A 21169-nucleotide genomic window follows, 5' to 3' on the forward strand; every position below is an offset into this window, starting at 1 on the left:
ACACACTAAGTAACTTGGCACACAACCTTCACTAAGTGAAGGTTAGACATATGGGTGACTTATAAGTTACTTATGTGCAGTGGTAAATGGCTCTGAAATAACGTGGATGTTATTTCACTCAGGCTGCAGTGGCAGGCCTGTGTAAGAATTGTCAGAGCTCCCTATGGGTGGCAAAAGAAATGCTGCAGCCCATAGGGATCTCCTGGAACCCCAATATCCTGGGTACCTCAGTACCATATACAAGGGAATTATATGGGTGTACCAGTATGCCAATGTGAATTGGTAAATTTAGTCACTAGCCTGCAGTGACAAATTTGGAAAGCAGAGAGAGCATAAACACTGAGGTTCTGGTTAGCAGAGCCTCAGTGATACAGTTAGGCACCAGAAAGGGAACACATACAGGCACACTTATGAGCACTGGGGCCCTGGCTGGCAGGGTCCCAGTGACACAAGGACCAAAACAACATACATACAGTGAAATATGGGGGTAACATGCCAGGCAAGATGGTACTTTCCTACACAACCCCCACCCCAAATGAAGGACAATAAGACTAGCCATGACCTGATGAGTCTTCATTGTCTAAGTGGAAATATCTGGAGAGTCCATCTGCATTGGAGTGGGTACTCCCAGGTCTATATTCCACTGTATAGTTCATTCCCTGTAGAGATATGGACCACCTCAACAATTTAGGGTTTTCACCTTTCATTTGTTTTAGCCAAAGTAGAGGTTTGTGGTCTCTCTAAACAATAAAGTGAGTGCCAAACAGGTATGGCCTCAACTTTTTCAGTGCCCAGACCACAGCAAAGGCCTCCCTCTCTATGGCAGACCAATGCTTTTCTCTAGGGGTCAACCTTCTGCTGATAAAGGCAACTGGTTGATCCTGGCCCTCAGAATTCAGTTGTGATAAGACTGCCCCTACCCCTAATTCAGATGCATCAGTTTGAACAATGAATTTCTTGGAGTAACATGGGCTTTTTAGGACCGGTGCAGAGCACATGGCCTGTTTGAGCTCCTCAAAAGCTTTCTGACAGCTAGCTGTCCATAACACCTTCTTAGGCATTTTCTTACTTCTGAGATCATTAAGAGGGGCTGCTATGGAGCCATAATTTTTAATGAATCTCCTGTAATACCCTGTGATGCCTAAAAAGGCTCTCACCTGGGTCTGGGTTGTAGGGGGAACCCAATCCATGATTGTCTGGATTTTCTCCTGTAGTGGTGCAATCTGTTCTCCACCTACCAGGTGGCCCAGATAAAGCACTTTCCCCTGCCCTATCTGGCACTTTGAGGCCTTGATAGTGAGGCCTGCCTTTTGCAGGGCCTCCAAAACTTTTCAAAGGTGGACCCGGTGCTCATCCCAGGTTGAGCTAAAGACAGCAATATCATCAAGATATGCTGCACTGAAAGACTCCAACCCTTGCAGGACTGTGTTCACCAACCTCTGAAAAGTGCCAGGTGCATTTTTCAAACCAAAGGGCATTACTGTGAATTGGTAGTGCCCTCCTATAGTAGAAAATGCAGTCTTTGGTTTAGCATCTTCTGCCAATTTGATCTGCAAATAACCTGCAGTCAAATCAAAAGTGCTAAGATACTTGGCAGAAGCCAGTGTATCAATGAGCTCATCTGCCCTGGGTATAGGGTGAGTATCAGTTTTTGTTACCTGATTGAGACCTCTGTAGTCTACACAAAACCTCATCTCCCTCTTTCCATCTTTGGTGTGAGGTTTTGGTACAAGCACCACTGGGATAGCCCATGGGCTTTCAGAAGGTTCAATCACTCCCAGATCCAACATTTTCTGCACCTCTTGTTTAATGCAGTCTCTGACATGGTTAGTCTGCCTATAAATTTTACTTTTGACAGGCAGGCTGTCTCCAGTGTCAATTGTGTGTTCACGCCAGGATGTTGTACCTGGTACAATTGAAAAGAGGTCAGAAAATTGTCCTAGGAGATTGATGCAGTTGTCTTTCTGTTCTGCAGTTAGACAATCTGCCAAAACTACTCCCTCCACTAAGGCATTTGCTTCACTGGTGGAGAAGTGATCAGGGAGAGGGTCACTCTATTCTTCCTGTCCCTCATCTGTTGCTGTCAGGATACTTCAATTCGATTTCCTCAGAAGCAGAAGATAACTCCTCAGTCCCGACCCGAGCTACTCACAACGAATATTAATCCTTCGTGCTGAGTACCCCGGAGGGGGAAAGGGGAATGGGATGGTAGAGAGACTGCCACAGAGATGATGAACGCCAGTACTCAGTCTGCTTCTTCACATCTAAGATTGGATACAGCACCTGCAAGAGTCACAGTCGCAATTACTAGGGACATACAACATCAGTTTTTCACTTTCTACTATCAACACTTAATTATCTTTAATTCTATTATTTCTTCACTCACCCTGAGTTCTCTGTAGCCTTGCTTCTCTCTATAAATGAAAGCTCTTCTTAAATAAATGCTCATTACTGATTCTGGAAGAACTTCTCAACCTTTGTTAGAGATTGGTTTTATGTTGCTATATATATATATATATAGTTGGTGATAATGCGTTCTTCAAATCAGCTGATGTTATTTAATTTCTCCTGTCTTATTGTGACTTCTGTCAATACTTGTATTTGTAAATGCTTGTTTATTAAAGTTTGTTTCTCCTTTCTTACTTCGACATTTGTTGATAACTTGTATTTGTAAATGCTTGTTTATTACAGTTAGTTTCTCCTTCCTTACTTCGACATCTGTCGATAACTTGTAGTTGTAAATGCTTGTTTATTTAAGTTTTTTTCTCTTTTAAACTCTATTTTGGTTTATTACCATTGAATTTGTAAATGCTTATTTGTTAACAGTTCGTTTCTCCTTTAAACTTGGCCTTTGTTTATAACCTTGACATTTGTAGTTACTTGCTCTTTTAAAGTTCGTTTTTTCTTTGACTTTAATATCTTAAACAAGAAACTTGTAAACATAAGGTTAATTCATACATTAACTCTGTAGCCTTGCCGACTTCCACAGGAACGGTCTACTATCAAACTCTTCGAATAAACCTTGACAATATTTATCCGTTTTCTGTAATATAATCTTCAAATGTAATTTTACCTCACAGGAGTTTCTGTTCTGAAGCGCGCTCTCTCTCCACACAGCTGATTCCTGTCAGACCTCAGTTGAAGAGCAAGGCTTCCAGCTGGAGAGCTCGTAACCTAGCAACCAACCGATTGCAAGACTAGAACTGTAACTAACCTTCAGGACTCACAGCGGCCATCTTGGATCTTCTCTTCTTGATTCTTCCTTTGAAATAAGTGCAAGATTACTCTGCAAACCTTCTTCCAGTTTGGGCTTTGCTGTCTCCACTGAGGATATCTCTTTGCTTTTCTCATGCACTTCTTTGATTTGACTTGGCAAGTTTGTGTGGTCATGACAGTTGCCATGAGCAGGGTGAGATCAGCCCTGTCATAGTAGGGTTTCAGGCGGTTGACATGAATCACCCTAAGGGGACTCCTGGCAGTGCCCAGGTCTACCAAATAGGTAACCTCACCCTTTTTCTCAACAATTAGATGGGGTCCACTCCATTTGTCTTGGAGTGCTCTTGGGGCCACAGGCTCCAATACCCACACCTTCTGTCCTGGTTGGTACTGGATCAGAACAGCCTTCTGGTCATGCCATCGGTTTTGCAGCTCCTTGCTGGCCTGAAGGTTTTTACTGGCCTTTTTCATGTTCTCAGCCATTCTGGATCTTAGGCCAAGTACATAATCCACTATGTTCTGTTTAGGAGCTTTTAAGGGTTGTTCCCAACCCTCCTTCACAAGAGAGAGTGGACCTCCTACAGGGTGCCCAACGAGGAGTTCAAAGGGGCTGAAGCCCACTCCTTTCTGGGGTACCTCCCTGTAAGAAAAAAGGACGCAAGGTAACAGGACATCCCATCTCCTCCTGAGTTTTTCAGGGAGTCCCATTATCCTACCTTTGAGAGTTTTATTAAATCTCTCTACCAGTCCATTAGTCTGTGGATGGTAAGGGGTGGTGAACTTGTAGGTAACACCACACTCCTTCCACATTGCTTTCAAGTATGCAGACATGAAGTTGCTACCTCTGTCTGATACTACCTCTTTAGGAAAACCCACCCTGGAAAAGATTCCCAGGAGGGCCTTTGCCACTGCAGGAGCTGTAGTGGTCCTTAGAGGAATTGCTTCAGGATATCTTGTGGCATGGTCCACAACCACCAAGATAAACCTATTGCCTGAAGCAGTAGGAGGGTCAAGGGGGCCAACTATGTCGACCCCTACCCTTTCAAAGGGCACCCCAACCACAGGAAGTGGAATTAGAGGGGCCTTTGGAGTGCCAACAGTCTTGCCACTGGCTTGGCAGGTCACACAAGACTTGCAAAAATCTTTAGTGTCCTCTGACATCCTAGGCCAGTGAAACAAGGGGACAAGTCTTTCCCAAATTTTTATCTGGCCCAAATGCCCAGCCAAAGGAATGTCATGTGTAAGAGTTAGGAGAAACTCTATGTACTGCAGGGGAATTACTAATCTCCTGGCTGCTCCAGGTTTTGGGTCCCTTGCCTCTGTGTACAAGAGGTTATCCTCCCAGTAAACTCTATGGCTGTCACTGACATCCCCATTTTGCTGTTTGACAGCTTGCTGTCTGAGACCCTCTAATGTGGGACAGGTTTGCTGTGCCACACTTGGCTCTTCCTTGGCAGGCCCCTCTCCACCCAAAAGCTCAGCAGTGTCTGCTGCCAGCTCATCTGGTGAAGGTTCTGCACAGGGAGGAAATTCCTCTTCCTCAGAAGGGGAATCATCTTTAGAGGGAGGGATAGTGGGTAGGGATTTACCCTTGCTACCCCTAGCTTTAGGGAACACTTGGTCTATTGTTCCAGGATCCAAGTTACCCTGTCCTTTTTGCTTTTTGGCCTGAGCCCTGGTTAAAGCAAAAATATGCCCAGGAATGCCCAGCATTGCTGCATGAGCCTCCAACTCCACTTCTGCCCAAGCTGATGTCTCTAAATCATTCCCTAGTAGACAGTCTACAGGTAAATCTGAGGCAACCACAACTTTCTTTGGACCAGTAACCCCCCCCAGTTGAGAATCACAACAGCCATGGGGTGGCTAAGAGTGTTGTTATGAGCGTCTTTCACTTGGTACTGCTGACCAAGTAGGTATTGTTGAGGGTGGATCAATTTCTCTATGACCATAGTTACACTGGCTCCTATGTTCCTGTAGGCCTGAACCTCAACTTTAGCTACACAAAAGGATGATGGACAGAGTGCTGACAATGCAAACACTCACCCACAGTCACAGATCTGGGTTTAATCCATTGTTCTTTTGCTCACCATGCCTCCCCAGTTTGGACCCAGCCATATGCAAATCAGTCTTGACCCTGTTCCTCATGGGAACAGTCCAGCCTGAACTGCCAGGCCAGGTCCTCCCTGGACCGGAAACAAGCATCGTAGGACCAGTTTCAGGGTATCACCCTTCTTCAGCCAGGCTAGCTTGATTCCAGTGGCACAGTGAGCAAGGGACCCACATCTGGGCATACCCTTCCCACTTGGGGCAACTTTAGCAACACAAAAGGATGATGGACGGAGTGCTGAACAATGCAAACACTCACCCCCAGTCACAGATCTGGGTTTCATCCATCGTTCTTTTGCTCACCATGCCACCCCAGTTTGGACCCAGCCATATGCAAATCAGTCTTGACCCTGTTCCTCATGGGAACAGTCCAGCCCGAACTGCCAGGTCCTCCCTGTGACTGTGGGTTAGTGTTTGCATTGTCAGCACTCCGTCCATCATCCTTTTGTGTTGCTAAAGTTGCCCTAAGTGGGAAGGGTATGCCCAGACGTGGGTCCCTTGTTCACTGTGCCACTGGATTCAAGCTAGCCTGGCTGATGAAGGGTGAAACCCTGAAACCGGTCCCAGGATGCTTGTTTCCAGTCCAGGGAGGACCTGGCTTGGCAGTTCGGGCTGGGCTGTTCCCATGAGGAAGAGAGTCAAGACTGATTTGCATATGGCTGGGTCCAAACTGGTGTGGCATGGTGAGCAAAAGAACGATGGATTAAACCCAGATCTGTGACTGGGGGTGAGTGTTTGCATTGTTCAGCACTCCGTCCATCATCCTTTTGTTTTCCTAAAGTTGCCCTAAATGGGAAGGGTATGCCCAGACGTGGGTCCCTTGCTCACTGTGCCACTGGATTTAAGATAGCCTGGCTGATGAAGGGTGAAATTCTGAAACTGTTCCCAGGATGCTTGTTTCTGGTCCAGGGAGGACCTGGCTTGGCAGTTTGGGCTGGACTGTTCCCGTGAGGAACAGGGCAAGACTGATTTGCATATGGCTGAGTCCAAACTGGGGTAGCATAGTGAGCAAAAGAACGATGGATTAAACCCATATCTGTTACTGGGGGTGAGTGTTTGCATTGTTCAGCACTCCGCCCATCATCCTTTTGTTTTCCTAAAGTTGCCCTAAATGGAAAGGGCATGCCCAGATGTGGGTCCCTTGCTCACTGTGCCACTGGATTCAAGCTAGCCTGGCTGATGAAGGGTGAAACCCTGAAACAGGTCCTAGGATGCATGTTTCTGGTCCAGGGAGGACCTGGCTTGGCAGTTCGGGCTGGACGGTTCCCATGAGGAACAGGGTCAAGACTGATTTGCATATGGCTGGGTCCAAACTGGGGTGGCATGGTGAGCAAAAGAACGATGGATTAAACCCAGATCTGTGACTGGGGGTGAGTGTTTGCATTGTTCAGCACTCCGTCCATCATCCTTTTGTTTTCCTAAAGTTTTCCTAAATGGGAAGGGTATGTCCAGACGTGGGTCCCTTGCACACTGTGCCACTGGATTCAAGCTAGCCTGGCTGATGAAGGGTGAAACCCTGAAACCGGTCCCAGGATGCTTGTTTCCGGTCCAGGGAGGACCTGGCTTGGCAGTTCGGGCTGGACGGTTCCCATGAGGAACAGGGTGAAGACTGATTTGCATATGGCTGGGTCCAAACTGGGGTAGCATGGTGAGCAAAAGAACGGTGGATTAAACACAGATCTGTGACTGGGGGTGAGTGTTTGCATTGTTCAGCACTCCATCCATCATCCTTTTGTTTTCCTAAAGTTGCCCTAAATGGGAAGGGTATGCCCAGACGTGGGTTGCTTGCTCACTGTGCCACTGGATTCAAGCTAGCCTGGCTGATGAAGGGTGAAACCCTGAAACCGGTCCCAGGATGCTTGTTTCCAGTGCAGGGAGGACCTGGCTTGGCAGTTCGGGCTGGACTGTTCCCATGAGGAACAGGGTCAAGACTGATTTGCATATGGCTGGGTCCAAACTGGGGTGGCATGGTGAGCAAAAGAACGATGGATTAAACCCAGATCTGTGACTGGGGGTGAGTGTTTGCATTGTTCAGCACTCTGTCCATCATCCTTTTGTTGGGCTGAATCTCAACACCATTTCTTAGGGGAAGTTGCTTGTACTTATCCATATTAAGGGGACAAGCAACCAAGGTGGCCAAATCAATGGCACCTTCAGAGACTAACACAGCCTCTGTGGTCTCTCTAACAAGACCAACCCCAACTACATTGCTAATAGTGAGCCCAGCTACACCCTTCGATTGGCTATTAGTAGATTTCCCACCACCACTGCTATTACTAGGGGCACTAGAATTTGCAGCAGGGGTTGTGGTGGTGGGAGGTTTGGTGTTTTTCTTTGGACAACTGGAATCAGTTGCCCAATGGCCTTTGACTTTACACAAATAACACCAAGGCTTTTTAGGTTGATTATTGGAAGAGGATTTGGACCCACCACTCCCAGAGGGTTTTTATGGGCCTGATGAAGACTCAGTATGTTTACCTTTGTCCCCACCCTTGTCAGAAGACTTACCATCCTTCTTCTTGCCATCCTTGTCACCCCCGTATGAACTTTTCTGTTCACCCTTGTTCTGACCCACTTGTCTGCCTTCTTTCCCAATTCTTGGGGAGAGGTCAGATCCGAGTCCACTAGGTATTGGTGCAATAAGGCACACACACAGTTGTTCAGAATATGCTCTCTCAGAATAAGATTATTCAGGCTTTCATAGTCAGATACCTTACTGCCATGTAACCACCCTTCCAAGGCCTTCACTGAACAGTCCACAAAATCTGTCCAGTCTTGAGAGGACTCTTTTCTGGTGTCCCTGAACTTAATCCTGTATTGTTCAGTGGTTAAGCCAAATCCATCCAAGAGTACATCCTTCAATAATGTGTAATTGTTAGCTTCACTTTCTCTAACAGTAAGGAGCCTATCCCTACCCTTCCCAGTGAAAGATAGCCACAATATAGCAGCCCACTGCCTTTGAGGGACCCACTGTACCATACAGGCCCTCTCAAGTGCAGCAAACCACTTGTTGATGTCATCCCCCTCCTTGTAAGGGGGGACTATCTTGTGCAGATTCCTGGAATCATGCTCTCTAACAGGATTACTATCAGGAATAGTCCTGCTGCCACCATGGGGTCCTAACCCCATCCTCTGTCTTTCCTTCTCAATGTCTAGGGATTTCCTATCTAAGGCCAGCTGTTGCTGTTTAAGCTTCAGTTTGGTCTCTTCAACCCTCAACTTTTTGAGTTCCCTTTCTAACAAGTTATCCTCAGGGTGGGTGGGTTGGGAATGCTTTGACACAGATGACAAATTGGAAACTTCAGAGGGGGGCCTGTCCCTAACTGTCTGGACCCTGGTAACCTGGCCTCTAGGAATAAAGGATGCCCTACTGTGATGGGAGCCTCTATCACTACCAGCATTACTAGGTGCCCTGAGAGGGGGCAGACCCTTGTCAGAACCCTCTGCAGCTTCCTCAGGGGGTTCCTCTGAATCAGACTGGGAAGCTTCTACTAACCTCTCATTGGATGGGCCAGACTGGTTCTGGTCATCCACCATAAGCATGTTAAACAGAAACTCTTTTGTAGGGTTCTTTCCTATAACTAAACCTCTATCTAAGCAGAGACTCCTTAAGCTCTTGTAATTCAAAATGTCATAAGTAGCATTGACAGTTTTGAGAGTGGAATCTACCACAGACATGATAGCAAAAAGCTTTAGAGATAGAGAGAAGAAAGAAAAAGTTTTAGAACTTTAGAAAGTACAGAGAAAAAACTTTTTCTAACTTTCAGAAGTTTTAAGAAACTTTTCAGAACTTTGTAAAACGTTTTAGAATAGAAAAGCAAACTTTTTTGGTTAAGTGTACATACACTGAACTGTTTGGTATATGATTCTCTTATGAAAAGTACATGCCAGGCAAGATGGTACTTTCCTACAGAGCTGGCCAGCTGCATGTAAGGCGATTGGTGGTGCAGACCGAGGCAGAAGTGCAGAGAGGAAGGACGGGATCTGCACAGCGGTTGTGCAGCACAGTTCAGTACTGTCCAGCATCGAATGGGCACAGCAAGTTCCCAGAAAGCAGTTTTTTGTGTGGCAAGTACTTGCAGATGGTAATGGGTGTGGGTGTCGGAGACAGCAGGGTGTCTGTTAGTGTTCCGTAGGGTCCACCTTCAAGCCAGTGCAGTTATTTTTCTAAATTGCATGACGTCTGATGCAGGCATATCAACAGGGCGCATGACGGCCCTCTTGAATTTGGCTCAAAGCAAAGCCCTTTAATGAGGAGACCAAGTGTGTGGTGATATGCTCAGCTTTACATATTGCAGCCATTTTGAGTTGATCAAAGCCTTGTGAAACAGTGTGCAGCAACACGCTCACCTAAGCCCACGAGTGTGAGACTGAATTTCACTCAGGCAGCAGAAGAATCCAAAGCGCTAGTTGCAGCAGTGATTCGTACACCTCAGAACATATTGAAGCGCATCATGCAATGGTGATGCGCATCATGCATGGGGAATCAATTGAGGTGACTGTTAACTTTAGTTAATCTTCTACTTTAAGTAGATACATCTTTATAGAAAAAAAACAGGTTGACTCTTCATGCGTGTCTTGGGACAGTGATGCACACATCTTAATAATACATTGGTGGGTGGAGCACATTGTTTTCTGTGGTTAGTGTGGTGTTTCCAAGCCTATTATTTCACTCATGGCAGCCTCACATATTTTAGTTATTGTGCCACCGTGCTTGAGATTGTGGGCAGTCCCACGTTGAAGGATGCAAAAGATATTGCCAAAGTTGTTGAACAATCTGATTTATGTATGAAAGAGATTGAGAAGAGAAGAAAAATCAGGATCATGAAGTTTCAGAGGTGGTCAAAAAATCAGATATGGAGATTGAAGCAGTATTGAAACCCTCTCATAGGTCTGCCAAAGGTTCTACACAATCTAAACAACATTTTATGGGCTGCAACCTGTGATAGAGCATGGGCCATATGTCAGACTCTATGGGGCATATTTATACTCTGTTTGCTCTGGCTTTGTGTAATTTTTTTTTTAACGCAAATCAGGCGCAAACCTAACTCCATATTTATATTTTGGCGCTAGACATGTCTAGTGCCAAAATATTTGAGTTAACGTAATTTTTTGCATGCGGAAAGATACCTTGTGTCAATGAGTTGTAAGGTAGGCGTTCCTGGGCAAAAAATTATTAAGACCCTAGCTCCTTATTTATCCTCCCGTTCAAAAATCACGCACAGGAGAAGAAGGGTCTTAAATAATGGCACTAAGCCTCCTTAGCACTATTATTTACCACCTGGGTCTGGGCAGGCGTTAGGGGACCTGTGGGCCTTTTTCCATGGTCACAGACCATGGAAACAGCCCACAGGTGCCCTTTCCTGCCCCCAGGGACACCCCACCCACCCGTACCCACACCTGGAGGACACCTAAGGATGGGGTATATTTATATTTTGCAAGTTTGTGCCATTCTTGCGTCACAAAATTACGCAAATGCGGTGCTAGAAAAGTATAAATATGGGTCTTATTGTAGGAAAGTATCTTCTTTTTGTCATGTTACCCTCAATTTTTGCCTGATGTCAGTGTGTTTGACTGTGTTCACTGGGATCCTGCTAACCAGGACCCCTGTGATTATGCTCTCTCTCCTCTATATATTGTCACTGCATACTGCTAACCCAGTATTTCACCTGAAATTAGCATACTGGTCCCCCCTTATAAGTCCCTAGTATATGGTACCTAGGTACACAGGGCACTGGGATTCCAGAGGATCCCTATGGGCTGCATCATTTTTTTTGTCGCCCATAGGGAACCCATGCAGAGGCTTCTACAGGACTGCCATTGCAGCCTGTGTGACATTGTGCATGTACCCTTTTACTGCCATGTACACTGCACCAGGTCACTTATAAGTCACCTATATGTCAGGCCTTCCAACCCTGAAGACTGGGTGCAAAGTACCTATTTGTGAGGGCACCCCTGCACTAGCAGAGGTGCCCCACGACCTCCAGGACCATTTTCCTGGACTTTGTGAGTGCGGGGACGCCATTTCATTTTACATTTGTACTGGACATAGGTCATTACCTATGCCCAGCTGCATAATGGTAACTCCGAACATAGGCATGTTTGGTATCAACCATGTTGGAATCATACCCCAAGGCTTTTGCAAGCATTGGTTGTCTGATTCCATGCAATCTGGGGGCTCCTTGGAGGACCCCCAGTACTGCCATTACAGCCTTCTGAGGTTCCCCAGGCAGCCCCAGCTGCTGCTACTTCACAGACAGGTTTCTGCCCTCCTGTTGCTTGAGCAGCTGAAGCCCAGGAAGGCAGGACAAAGGATTTCCTTTGGGAGAGGGATGTTACACCCTCTCCCCTTGGAAATAGGTGTTACAGGCATAGGAGGGGTAGACCCCCAGAGCCTCTGGAAAAGCTTTGAAGGGCACCGAAGGTGCCCTCCTTGCATAATCCAGTCTACACCAGTTCAGGGACTGCCAGTCCCTGCTCTGGCATGAAACTGGACAAAGGAAAGGGGAGTGACCACTCTCCTGTCCATCACCACCCCAGGGGTGGTGCTCAGAGCTCCTCCAGAGGGTCCCTGGGTTTTGCCATCTTGGATTCCAAGGTGGCAGGGAACTCTGGGAGCATCTGAGTGGCCAGTGCTAGCAGGTGATGTCAGAGCCCTCCCCTGGTAGGTGCTTACCTGTGTAGCTGACCAATCCCCCTTTTAGGGCTATTTAGGGTCCCTCTCTTGGGTGGCTCTTCAGATTCGGATTGCAAGCTTCCAGCAGGAATCCTCTGCATCCTTTACTTCATCTTCTTACCAAAGAAACTGCATCTGGAACCTCCAGGAACTCTACAAACTGCAACAATGAAGCAAAGATGACTTTTGCAACAATGTATCTTCAGCTCCTGTCAGCAACTGCAACTGTTTACTAGTCGTGCATCCTCAGAGGACAGCCAGTCTTCAGCCTGCACCAGAAGAACAAAGGAATCTCCCTTGAAGTGAAGGAGTCACTTCCCTGCTTCAGCAGGCACCCCACTGCAGCAACGACTGGTAGCTTGGGTCCCCATTCCTGAGAGAAGGGCGTGGACCCAGCAACACGGGTGGTGGAATGAAGTTGTCCAGATGTCCAACTGTCCAACTTTGGTGGAGGTAAGAGCTTGCTCCCCCATGCAAGACAGTACCCCCATGCACCATATGTTTTGCAGTTGCCAAGGCTTGTTGGCTTCTTTCCACAAAGTCTTTCATGCACCGTGCAGCTCCGGCCTCCAGTACTCCTTCCCGCGATGCACAGCCTCCTGCACGGTTCTCCGGCGGCGTGGGGTCCCTTTGTGTAGTGCTGTGTGGGCCTCCTTTAGCACCTTCTTTGTCCCTGTGCTGTGGGACTCCTGTGTGCGCTGCCTAGTCTTCTGAGGGCTCTATGAGTTGCTGAGAGCCCCCACTGTCTCCCCCTCCTGGGCAAAGTCCACCAGGTCCTTCCTGGTCACGGGCAGCACCATTTTCCAATACCCGCGAGCTTTGTGTGTGCCAAGGCTTTTTGGCAGAATCCAACATTGCAAACCAGACTGCAATTATCCATCCGGTGTGGGACATCATCTGCACCAACCAGGAACCCGCATCCATCTTCTTGGGTGGAGTACTGACTGTTGTTCTTTACCGGTGGTTCTTCTTTTGCACCTTCATCTTAGTTAGCAGGGGCTCCAGTTCTCCCTGGACTCTTCAGTGCTTCTTGGACTTGGTCCCCTTCTTCCACAGGTCTTCAGGTCCAGGAATCCATTGTTGGTCTCTTGCAGTCTCTTCTGGCTTTTGCATAATCTTATTTCTTGTGTTCTTGTGTGTTCTAGGAAACTTACTTTGATTTATTTCTGCTTTCCTGGGCTCTGGGGTGTGTTCTATTACTTACCTTTGGTGTTTTCTAATACCCCCAGCGCCCCTCTACACACTACACTTGCCTAGGTGGGAAACCGACTTTCGCATTCCACTTTCTTAGTATATGGTTTGTGTTCCCCCTAAGCTCATTTCTAACTATTGTGATTTTCAGTAATTGAACTGTTTTATAACTGTTTTTACAGCTATTTCTGCATACTAGTATATCATTTGTGTATTGCTTACCTCCTAAGGAAGTATACTCTATGGTATTTTGGGTATTTGTGTCACCAAATGAAGTACCCTTACTTTTGTAACACTATTTTCTTTCATGTGTGTGAGTACTGTGTCACTACAGTGGTATTGCATGAGCTCTGCATGTCTCCTAGTTAGGCTTTGGTTTCTCATCCACACTACCCCTAGCGAGCCTGACTTCTAGACACTGCCTACATTGGAATATGTGACATAACAACTAGGTCCTAAACAACTATAGCCTAAACCACTACTACTAAACAACTAAAAAGTCTCTACAACTAAGTACTGAACAACTACTGTCTAAACAACAATTGTGCCTGAATATCAATTGCCTGAACAACTAATATATATATATATATATATATTCTAAACAACTAATAAACCATAAACAACAAAAAGAAAACCTTGCCTTAAAATTAGTTGTTCAGGCAATTGTTATTCAGGCACAATTGTTGTTTAGACAGTAGTTGTTTAGTACTTAGTTGTAGAGACTTTTTAGTTGTTTAGCAGTAGTGGTTCAGGTAAGTAGTGGTTTAGACCTAGTGGTTCAGGATGTTTCCCCCTACATTGCACTATTAAGGGTAAACTGGAGCTGGTACCCACTAAAAACCAGGCCAGCCCCCTACACTTATGTGTGGGGTACACAATTTATCTTGAGGTCAGATCATAAACCACTGGTTAAAGTGCTTCTTCCTGGAGGAGCTAGGAAAGGCTCAGCGAGATTGGCAAGCCTAGCGGCTAAACTCCAGAAATCTCACAACATAATAGAACACATTCAGGGTTGGAAAAATACTCGGGCTGATTGCTTGTCGAGAATGTATGTGGACTAGAAAATGGTGGATGGTCCCTCAGTTTCAGCTAGTGAAAGTGATGATGTGGTGGCTTCGGTTCAAGATGCAGTGGGAGCGGTTGAAGGCGCATTTGCAGTCGATGAATGGTATCGTGGGATGGATGTCGATGAAGTTATCAAGGATGTTAAATGCATCTGGATTTCTGGAAGTAGAAAGGAGAGTTGTGTGTTGGTATTGGTGCAGCCATACCTTAATGCTGTGGATTAAATGTCCATGTGTAGGGATAAATTGTTGATGAGAGGTGACAGATTTATTCCTCCTTTGAATTTGGGAACCAAACTCACTGCCCTAGCTCATGGAGGTCATTTGGGACAGAGTTTGACTCGCCACTGACTCAAAGCTCAGTTCTTGTTGAAAGCTGTTCTATTTGTAAAGAAGAGAAGAAAATACTCAAGGTGGGTGTGCAGTCCAACATGGAACAGATTGTAAGGATTGGCATAGTGAGTGGATTTTATTGGCCCAATGTCTGAACTACACAATGAATGCAGGTTTGCGTTAGTGGCCATTGATGTTATTGAAGTGGTTATGTGTGAACTTTTTGAAGGAAATTACCACAGGAGCCGCCATTCACAGTCTTAGTAAAATATTCTTGGAAGAGGGAGTTCCATCGGTACTCTTAACTGACAACGGCACTCATTTGGCATGAGATGAAGGAGTTTTTAATCAGTTTGCAGTATCACGCAACATCGCACCTCTCTTTATAATGTGCAGGGAAATGGCATAGTTGAGAGGGCAAATCAGTTGGTGAAAGTTCTCATCCAGATGGCAAATGTGTGTGGACAAGATGAGGAGAGATCAGTGGAAAAAATGTTGTGGGTGAACTGCACCACTGAAAAAGGAGCCACTCAGAATGCTCCCTTTGAAGTGATGAGAGGGTACCAAGTTGGTGCTTTCATGGATGAAAAGTGAGTGTTGTGGTGGAAAAAGTAATGAGGATGAATGGGGAGATGCAAGAATATCTAATGGTGCGGGGAAGGCTGGTGATTGGGTGAAGGTCAAGGAGGGTAGAGTGATGAGGGGCTTGTCTCAGTTTAGAGATCCGTTCAAAGACAATCATGTGTATCAATTCTAAGTTCTTATGGAGAATGGTGAAAGTGCCGCAGATTTGCATTGGGTCAGAAAGGAGGAGATTGTCTGGTGAGAGAACTTGAAAAATGTAGTGGTTACATGTTGATGAAGGATGTTGATTTTGGAGGAGAAAGAAATATAAAAAGTTCTCAAACTGTAAGTCTAGTGAGACATGTAGATGTTTTGCCTTCCACAGGAAAGACAGAAATATAACAGATAGACCTGCAGAGTACTTAGAAGGTTATGGGGCATATTTGCGAGCCTCTAGCGCCAGTGAGGGCCACTTTTTGTGATGCTCATCTGGCACTGTGCGCCGCGCTGTATTTACACAAGGTGACGCAGTGCAGCAGTACAGCCTGTGAGCGGTGAGTATTGTGCCTCATAACCATGTCTGACAATCGTGCTTGTTATCCTGGTCAAAACAAGATAAAAAATCTCAATAAAACCCTGGGGCCACGAGGTATTACTATCCAATGTATTGTCACCAAGCTTTGTTTTTCAGGCTAGATACGTTGCACACGTTAAGATTATGGCTTAAGAAATGCAGCCAGCACTTTTCAAAATAAACACAGGCAGAAGGTCCCCGACCCCCGGGGCCACCAGGGACCTCCGCCGAGGTTCTACCCTGCAAGACCAGAGCCCAAACACGCCAGCACAGGGCCGCCCACTAAGCTGGAGCCAGGCTGCATCTCCTCTGGGGCCATGCCGGCTCTCCACGGAATGGCCAGGTCACCCTGTGGAGCGCAGGAGAATGGAAGAGTGTTTCTCGGGGCCCGACTCACCCTCTCGGCTCCTTCACAGGAGTTATTTGTGCCTAGAGCACGTGTCCAGGGGCGAAGGCAGGCGGCACATGGGAGGGGTCTCCTCCACGCTATGGATCCTTGGTCGGTGCGTTGGGAGGCGGGTGAGCAAGTGCGTCTCACCAGTGCTGTTCCATGCCAGGTGGTCCGTTGCGGTGCCCCTTCAGCTAGGGGGAACCATGTAGAACACGGGCACAGCTGTGCAGGCTCTGTCGGGCTGTAGGGGGGCACTCCACACGTCCTCACTTCACTAGGGGGAAGGTGGCAACCTCCACTTTTCTATGAGCCTGGGTGGGCGCTGCCAATGCGCTAGCTTCGTTACGGCAGGGGAGATGCATTGCTCACCAGGAGGGGCAGTGCACAGCACCCTCAATGTGCTGGGGCCCCTGGGAGAACACTTTTAGATGGGCACAAAGTAGGCAGAAGTGGTGAGGCAGACCAGTGCAGTAAGCCAGCAGCTCCAATGGTGATCTCTCCTGCAGTCCAATAGTGCCTTGGCACTCTGCAGTCAGGGAGCAGGCTGGCAGCAGAGCGACACTCAGAAAAGCAAACCAGGGAGTCCTTTATGCCACTCAGCATCAGCAGGTAGCAGGGCAACCACAGAAGGACAGTCCTTCTGACAGAGGTTCCATCCCAGTTCCAAAAGTGCTCTAAAAATCATGGGACCAGAGCCCATGTACTTATACTCCAGGTGTCCAGCTTCTAAAAGGTGGGAGAAGGTTCCAGCCAGATCAGATCAGTTCCAAGAATGTCCCTTCTCCCCTACTCTGGTTCTAGACATCAGTAGGGGGTAAATGAGCCCTTTGTGTGAGGGCAAGACACAGCTTATTCAAGTGTAAAGTGTGAACGCCCTCTGCCTCTCCTAGCCCAGGAAGACCATCAGTATGTAGATTAATGCAGCTGTAACCCTGTCACACCTAGCCCTCCCTGTTGGATGGCTGGCTGGAAAGTATGCACAAAGTGGAGCTGCCACTCTGCCCGAGATGTGGACAGACTGCTACTTAGCAAACCCTGGAAGTTGTACAAGTGCTGATTGCTATGCAGTGACGAATTACTGAACTTGAACAAACTCCACCACTGTCCAGTCATTTTTTTCAACAATTTTTATTAACCTTTAGTAGTACTGGCAAATACTAATGGCCAATGAAGCATCAGTCCACACTTGAACACATTTGAAGGCTGGTGTGTGACAGTCACTGTGTGGCGCAGGCTTAATCCTCAACACCCAAGTGGTACAGGTGTGTTAGTCACTGTGTTGTTCAGATGAAATCCACATCCACCCAAGTGGAGCGGGTGTGCCAGTCACCATGTGGTGCAGGCTGAATCCACAGACACCCAGGTGGTGTAGACGCGCCAGTCTCCATGTGGTTCAGACTGCATCCTCAGACACAGAAGTGTTGCAGGTGTGCAAGTCACTGTGTGCATCTGGCAGAATCCACAGACACCAAAGAGGGGCAGGTGTGCCATTCACCATGTGATTCAAGCTGAATCCACAGACACCCAAGCGGTGCAGATGTCATGAATACATCTCAGCGATGTCAAGAGTACATCACAGCGATTGTGATGTTATGAGTACATCACTGCAATGTCATGAGTACATCACTGCGATGTCATGAGTACACCATGGTGATGTCATGAGTACATCATGGCAAAGGAGCATTGCACGGAGATGACAGCAGTGTGACCAGTCTTTCCCCGGCCCCCTGTAGAGGAATGGGAAAGGGGGCTTGACCAAAGTATGGGTGTGGAGAAACTGATCTACGCCTCCCAAAGCGGCCCACAAAAGCACTCCAAATTGCGCGCCAAGTGCTGTCAATACTGGGGTATTTACATAGGGTCTTACAAATACGATGCTGGATACAGAGATTAAGGAATACATGAATAGATGAGAATGTTGTCACACATGCCTGTTTTTTTCTACTAATTTGCAATATTTCTTTATTTCAACAGTTATTTTCCTTGAAAAAATGTTGAGGGATCGACACATATGACCCCTTGCTGAATTCAGAATTGAGCCTACTTTTCAGAAATGTGTAGCTTTTCTGAATCACTCACGGGTTTCACACTGGTTTTGACCACAAACTAGAAGTAGGTTGAAAGCACCTCTTAGAAAAATGCCAAAACTGTGGTACAAAATTAGGGCCCATATTTATACTTTTTGACGCAAAACTGTGCGATAACGCAGTTCTGCTTCAAAAAGTATAGCGCCGGCTTGCGTCTTTTCAGAGTGCCAGCCAGGTGCCAAATTTATGGAATCCTACAAGCCGGCGCAAAGGGTGGGCTAGCATCTGGGAAAATTATGTTAGCCGGGTAGGGTGGCAATATGGGGGAAGGGGATTTTGCACCAAAAAATGACGTTAGGCTGGTTAGAGGCAAAAAAAATGCCTTTATCCAGCCTAGCGTCATTTCCTGAGGCAAAACCATCCATACCACATGACTCCTGTCATGCCCACCATCTCAATGGCCAGCACAGGGGACAAGGGTCCCCTTGGCATGGCCATTGTACCCAGTGCCATGGACGGGGAGGCATTTCAGGGCCCCTAATGGCACTTTGAAGAAATGTTTAAAATACTTACTTCTACTTACCCTACTTTCCTGGGATGGGGTCCCCCAATCCTCTGGTGTCCCTCTGGTGTGGGTGGGAGTGTTACTGGGGCTTGGGGCGGTCACCTGTGGGCACTTTCCATGGTGTTTGACCATAGAAATGGGTCCACAGGTCCCCTACCGCCTGCCCTGAGCCAGGCGTGAAATAATGGCACTAAGCAGGCTTAGTGCCAATATTTAGGCCCACCCCACCCACGTGCACCTTTTTTTGCCCTGGAGGATAAATGAGGCAATAGGGGCTTAGAGTCATTTTTGGGACGTGAACACCTACCTTGCATCTCATTGACGTAAGGTGCTTTCACGCATCCAAAAAATTACTTTAACTCCAATATTTTGAGGCTAGACTGTTCTAGTGTAAAAATATAAATATGAAGCTAAGTTTACTTTAGTACAGAAAACTGCGTTGTAGATGCCATTTTCATGAAAAAAAATCAGGCACTTCCACCTGGAGCACTTTTTCCCTATTCTTTAAAAAAAACCTCAAAATGTTGTCATACTTTCCCTTTTTTCCCGGTCCCCTCCAGAGGAATCGACAAACCCTGGATATTGTTAGAATCCCCAGGATGTTGGAAAAAAAGGACACACATTTGCCTTGTGTTAGAAATAGGGTCTCTAGTTGGTAGAGTTATACACCCTTGTCCAAGTATGGACCACAATCCTAGTCAAGGTAAGACACAACACAATCCTAACTATCCTGTGCCCACGCTCGGGTAGCTTGGCACTGAGCAGTCAGGCTTAACTTAGAAGCCAATGTGTACAGTATTTGTGCAATAAGTCATACAATAACACAGTGAAAACACCACAAAAATACACCACACACGTTTCGAAAAATAGATAATATGTATCTGAATAAAGTACTATTAAAATGATGCAAATCCAATGTACACAAGTCAAGTTACGTTTTTTAAAAGATTAATTCCAACTAAACTGCCTAGAAAACACAATAGCTCCAACTGGGGCTATCAACGCGTCTTTGACGGAGTTGTTCCCAATACTCCGACACCACAGGTGCCGGTCACGACGATACACGGACCCCAAAGTACAGTACCTTTGGAAAACGAAGAACAAGCACATCGCACGGAGTGGGAGAGAGGCGCTGCTGGAATCTGTGCGGCGTCAGTCCCTTATGCCGTCTGAGGGGAGAGAGAGGTGTCGGCTCTGTCCATAGGCAGGGAGAAATGATGTGTCGTCGTCTGCAATGCATTGATTCCTTGTGACCCGGCGGGGTTTCTGGTTCCGGCCCGTCAGGACATGATGTGTCAACTTCGCAGTGTCAAGATCACCCTGAGCGGCTTCAGTGGAGTTGTGGCAATGTCGGACTTGCGGTTGTTGCGTGCAGCGAGGTCCAAGGAGCGGGAGCAGGCTGCGGCATCGCTGAAGTCATTCTAGCATTGCTGAAGTCGGGTACTAGCAAAAAGTTAGCAGGTGAAATCTTTGCTGTCCCTGAGACTTCAGAACAGGAGGGAAGCGCAATCCAAGCCCTTGGAGAGCACTTTTGGAGAAGGCAGAGCCTTCCACCACAGTCAGAGGCAAGCACAGCAGCAGGGCAACAGCAGGGCAGCAGTCCTTCTCAGCAAAGCAGCCCAGTGAATCCTTTGGGCATCCAGGCAAGTCTTCTGACAGAGTTCAGGTGCAGGTCCAGAAGTGTCTGAGTTGGTGGCGTCAGAGACCCAATTTATATACCCAAAAATGCCTTTAAAGGGGGGGAGACTTCAAAGAGTGGTTTTGAAGTGCACAAGTTCCCCTTTCAGTTCAGTCCAGGGTACCAGTAGGGGGTTTGGCAGTCCATTGGGCAGGCTGATGGCCATTGTAATGTAAGTGTCAGGCCCTCCACTCTTCCAGCCCAGGAAGACCCATTCAATATGCAGAGGAAGGCAGGTATGACTGAGTCTCTTGTGTTTGTGGTTGTCTGGGTGAAATGCACAAGGGGGCTGTCAACCAGCACAGACAAGATGTTGATTGGAGAGAGGCTGTAAGACATAGATGGTTTTACGTGCAGAGGAATGCTCACTTTCTAAAAATGCCATTTCTAGAATAGTAATATAAAATCTAACCTCACCAGTAAGCAGAGTTTTCTATTACCATCCTGGCCATACTAAATATGACCTGTTTATCCCTTTCAGATCAGAACCTACCACTCAGAAAGCATATTAGGGCAGTCATATTGCTAGTCTATAAAAGGAGCAGGACTCACAGTAATGGATAACGTTTTTTAGGGGTTTTTCACTACCAGGACATATAAAACACATATGTGCATGTCCTGCCTTTTACCTACATAGCACCCTACCCTATGGGTTACCTAAGTTTCAACTAAAAAGTTTAAATTAGTTTCTTTCTAATAAATCAGTCTGGTGATCACTTATCATCACTTCCAGCATGTAATGCTGTAACATACACCTTTCTTCCTGGTTGCTAGGGGGGCACTG

This window comes from Pleurodeles waltl, chromosome 4_1, assembly GCF_031143425.1.
Source record: "Pleurodeles waltl isolate 20211129_DDA chromosome 4_1, aPleWal1.hap1.20221129, whole genome shotgun sequence".
Lineage (NCBI taxonomy): Eukaryota > Metazoa > Chordata > Amphibia > Caudata > Salamandridae > Pleurodeles > Pleurodeles waltl.